Raw genomic sequence first — 4,986 nt, 5'->3', positions numbered from 1 at the left:
CAAAAAAAAAAAAAAAAAAGCCACTGAAGTGTACACTTTAAAAGATACCTGAATTAAATCTCAAAACTGCTTTTTTTCTGAGTGGGGGACAGGGTCTCACTCTGTTGCCCATGCTGGAGTGCAGTGGCTCGATCTCGGCTCACTGCAACCTCCACCTGTGCAAGGATGACACAAATATTCATAAAGCAGTCCATATTTAATTTTTTAAATTAAAATTACCTAGTAAGGAAATGTTCACATAAGTCCTCAATTAGATGGGATCCAGAGTTAATTAATTCAGCAGCTGGCTGGTGTCATCAAGGACTCAAGTTCCTTTTCTTTTTTTCTTTTTTTTTGAGACAGAATCTTGCTCAGTTACCCAGGATGGAGTGCAGTGGTTTGATCTCGGCTCACTGAAACCTCCATCTCCCAGGTTCAAGTGATTCTCCTGCCTCAGCCTCCCCAGTAGCTGGGATTACAGGTCCACACCACCATGGGCAGCTAATTTTTGTATTTGTAGTAGAGATGGGGTTTCACCATATTGACCAGGCTGGTTTTGAGCTCCTGACCTCAGGTGATCTGCCTGCCTCAGCCTCCTAAAGTGCTAGGATTACACGTGTGAGCCACTGTGCCTGACCCAAGGGCCCCAGTTCTGTGCTCTTGCCACTCTGCTATCCTCAACTTGTTGGCTTATCTTTAGGCCACCTTAGATCTAGCCATCCTGTTTTTTTTTTTTTTTTTTTTTTTAGAGCTATGGGTCTCACTATGTTGCCCAAGCTGGTCTCAAACTCCTGGCCTTAAGTGATCCTCCCATGTTGGCCTCTAGAGTAGCTAGAGTTACAGGTGGGAGCCACTACGCCAGGCCTGTTTACATATTAAAGTGAACCCATGTATTGGTCAGGATTCTTTTGGTTGCATATGTCAGAGATCTAACCCAGACTAGCTTTAAGAGTAGTTCAAAGGGACTTCAGGCATGTCCGGATCAAGGAGGGTGTCAGAACTCTCTTTCTATCTTTCAAGATTTATTTGATTCTGTTTAGCTTCATTCTCAAACAGGTAGCCAGATGGCTGCTGGTAGTGCCAAGCCATCACTACTGTGTATCTTATAATGAGACAGAGAGAAAAAAAGATGGTGAGAGGGAAGGAAAAGAGAGAGAGACCGTCTTTCTTCTAATGTCCATATAATAAATATGAAGGAACTTATTAACTCACAGGGCTATTCCTGGACCAATCACTGGGACCAAAGGAATATAGATCTTGGATCGGCCAGTCTTGGGTCTTCTGCCAAGACCCAAACCACAGGGACTGAGCTGGACTGGGGAGAGGAGGAATAATTTCCCATAGAAAGACAGGTCAAGCAACGAAAATGTGCCTGCCACACCCTAGAAGGCTGTAGAACATGAGGACATGAGCCATGTAGGACATGAGGATGACACCAGGGTTCCAGTGCAAACTGAGACTTAAGGGCACCTTCCAAGAAACAAGGAGGAAAGAGTGCAAGGAACTGGAGTTTTTGGAGGGCCTAGTATGTGTTGACCCAAGAACCCAGAGCTTCTTGGAAGTGGCAGAAGCTGGGCTTCTGTGTGTTTTAGTTCCAAAGTCCATGCTGTTGGCACTGGAAGGACTAATCAAAGACAGAAGGGCTGAGGCAGAGAGGAGCTTTATTCTTGTAATAGTGAGAGATGTCCAGGAGGCACCATGGAGGGCGCACTCGTCCCAGCCTGGGAACAGAAATCAGAGAAGCCTTTCTGATCCCACTACTGGGTATCTACCCAGAGGAAAGTAAGTCATCATACGAAAAAGATACTTGCACACGCCTGTTTATAGCAGCGCAGTTCGCAATTGCAAAAATATGGAACCAGCCTAAACGCCCATCAATTGATGAGTGGATAAAGCAAACGTGGTATACAGGCCAGGTGCGGTGGCTTACGCCTGCAATCCCATCACTTTGGGAGGCCAAGGCGGGTGAGTCACCTGAGGTCGGGAGTTCGAGACCAGCTTGACCACCATGGAGAAACCCTGTCTCTACTGAAAAAACAAAATTAGCAGGTGTGGTGGTGCATGCCTGTACTCCCAGCTACTCAGGAGGCTGAGGCAGGAGAATCGCTTGAACCTGGGAGGCAGAGGTTGCGGTGAGCTGAGATCACACCATTGCACTCCAGCCTGGGAATAATAATAAATAAAATTTAAAAATTAAAAAAAATTAAAATAAAATCTACAGGCTGAGCACAATGGCTCATGCCTGTAATCCCAGCACTTTGGGAGGCTGAGGCAGGAGGACTGATTCAGGCCAAGAGTTCAAGACAAGTCTAGGCAACAAAGAGAGACTCTGTCTCTACAAAAAATAAAAAATTAGCCAGGCGTAGTGGCATGCGCCTGTAGTCCCACCTACTGGGGAGGCTGAGCTGGGAGGATCACTTGAGCCCAGGAGGTGAAGGCTGAAGTGAGCTGTGTTTGCACCACTGCGCTCCTGCCTGGATGACAGAGCGAGACCCTATGTTAAACAAACAAACAAACTCTACAAAGCGCAATAAAGTAAAACGCAATAAAACAAGGTATGCCTGTATACAGAAGGATGTGTGTCAGTTATATGCAAATATTGCACTATTTTACATAAGGGATTTCAGTATTCACATATTTTGGAATCGTGAAGGTGTTAGAATCAATCCCTGGTGGATATTGAAGGATGACTGTGTATTCATTCAAGCAACAAAAAGAAAGCCTCACAGCTGGAGTAAGAATCAGGGACAGTGATTGGGCAAGAGCCAAATCACTATGGGGCTCGGTAAGGAATTTGGATGTTATTTTAGGCATAATAAGAAACTGGAAACTACCGAAAGGTTTTTATGTTTTGTTTTGAGACAAGGTCTCACTGTCACCCAGGCTGGAGTACAGTAGCATAATCACAGCTCACTGCAGCCTTCACCTCCTGGACTCAAGTGATGCTCCCATCTCAGCCTCCTGAGTAGCTGGGATTACAAGCATGCACCACCACACCTGGCTAATTTTTGTATTTTTAGTAGAGATGGGGTTTCACCATATTAGCCAGGATGGTCTTGATCTCCTGACCTCGTGATCCGCCTGCCTCAGCCTCCCAAAGTGCTGGGATTACAGGTGTGAGCCACCGTGCCCGGCCTAAGAAACCGCTTTCTTTGCTCATTCATAAGAACCAATTCCTCAACTGTTCAAGTTTTACCATGAGATTTCAGCAATTCAGTTGCATCTGCAAGTTTTCACATGCAGAGGTTAATGCACAGGAAAATGTTGGGAATAGCATCTGGACATCTTGAAATGCTGAAAGCAATGTACAGACACAAAAACACATTAAGATTTAGCTATAGGTCAATTAACAAACCTATGCAGTCCCCACGGAGTCACACATCCTAGTTTCGATTTCTCCTTTTAGGCACAAGCAAGTTGCCACACTCTTTGTAATGGCTCACATTGACCATTAATGGTGTTGAACAATAGTAGCAAGTTTAAATATCCCTTCATTTACAGAACCATCCATCCCATCAGGGAAGCATGTAACATACTTCAAAGAATAAGAAGAGAACTTTAAAAGCCCAGATTCTACTCATAAAAAAAAAAAAATGAATGGAGAAAAAGCAAGTAGTGTCTGTGCAACACAGTGCAGTATATTGTACAGAATATTTTTTAAGGCCATGGCAGTCTATAAATTAAAACTGATATTCATTAAAAGAATTTACTGTTGACTACACTCTGAGTGCTCAACACATTTGGAAATGCAGTCTATATAAGTGCTGCTTAACAGAAGAAACATTTGAAGTTTTTAGACATCTCTACCATAGAAGCAAAGGAACAGCATGAGTTCCTCAGTTCTCTGTGTGACTGATTACTAAACAACCTGTAGACAGCCGGGCGCGGTGGCTCAAGCCTGTAATCCCAGCACTTTGGGAGACTGAGACGGGCTGATCACGAGGTCAGGAAATCGAGACCATCCTGGCGAACACGGTGAAACCCCATCTCTACTAAAAAAATACAAAAAAACTAGCTGGGCGAGGTGGCAGGCGCCTGTAGTCCCAGCTACTCGGGAGGCTGAGGCAGGAGAATGGCGTGAACCCGGGAGGCGGAGCTTGCAGTGAGCTGAGATCCAGCCACTGCACTCCAGCCTGGGCGAGAGAGTGAGACTCCGTCTCAAAAAAAATAAAAAAAATAAAAAAATAAACAACCTGTAGATGTCGAGCATGATTACATTAGATAAAGCAGGCAGGTCTAGAGTTGTCACAATAATCAAGATGTCTAATGGCACCAGTCAAAAGAGTGCCAAACCTTACATCAGTAAGAGAGAAAAATAAATTTTTTTATTTGTTTATAAGTATCTTTTGTGTTGAAAGTCAACGTTATGACTGGATATAAAAAGTCAGGAGTTAGAGTGTCATGCAGCAGCACTGATTTAATGACCAGAGATAGAACAAACATATGTTTGAATAAAGTCTGACATTCTTAATGGGTTTTATTACACTGGGTGGAAAGATCTAAATTCATGAAAGCTTTTCAAAAAATCTTCAATTCTCAACCTCTTAAAAAAGTATGCTGAACCAGGAAGAAAAAACGAAAGATAGAACTAATGACCTGGACAGATACAAAACAGCATGCTTTTAGTTTCTCCCATATCCTAACTGCCATCTGGCGATAAAGAGTTCTCAGAAAGTAGAATATCTTTAATATTCATCAGAGAGAATCTCACCAGTGTAAAGAACCAATATTGATCTGCTGCCTCTGCTCACTGTCTGCAGACCATTTCGGATTCCTAAGATGTGATTATACATTTCACATGCATTTGTGAGATAAGATAAACATTATGTTTACAGAAATCCCACATGAATTATTCAGGCTTAAAGATTTTCTAAATACTGTGTCTGGCACTAGAAACTTCATGCTGTATCAAGTCAGGGTCAGTATTAAGCTACTGGACTCTATAATGCAATATTACAGATAGATATTTTACTGAAAACCAATATAAAAATCTGGCCCAGAAAGACC

The sequence above is a fragment of the Colobus angolensis genome, unplaced genomic scaffold (genome assembly GCF_000951035.1).
Source record: "Colobus angolensis palliatus isolate OR3802 unplaced genomic scaffold, Cang.pa_1.0 Scaffold4, whole genome shotgun sequence".
In the NCBI taxonomy this organism is placed as follows: domain Eukaryota; kingdom Metazoa; phylum Chordata; class Mammalia; order Primates; family Cercopithecidae; genus Colobus; species Colobus angolensis.
This window is presented reverse-complemented; position numbering follows the sequence as displayed.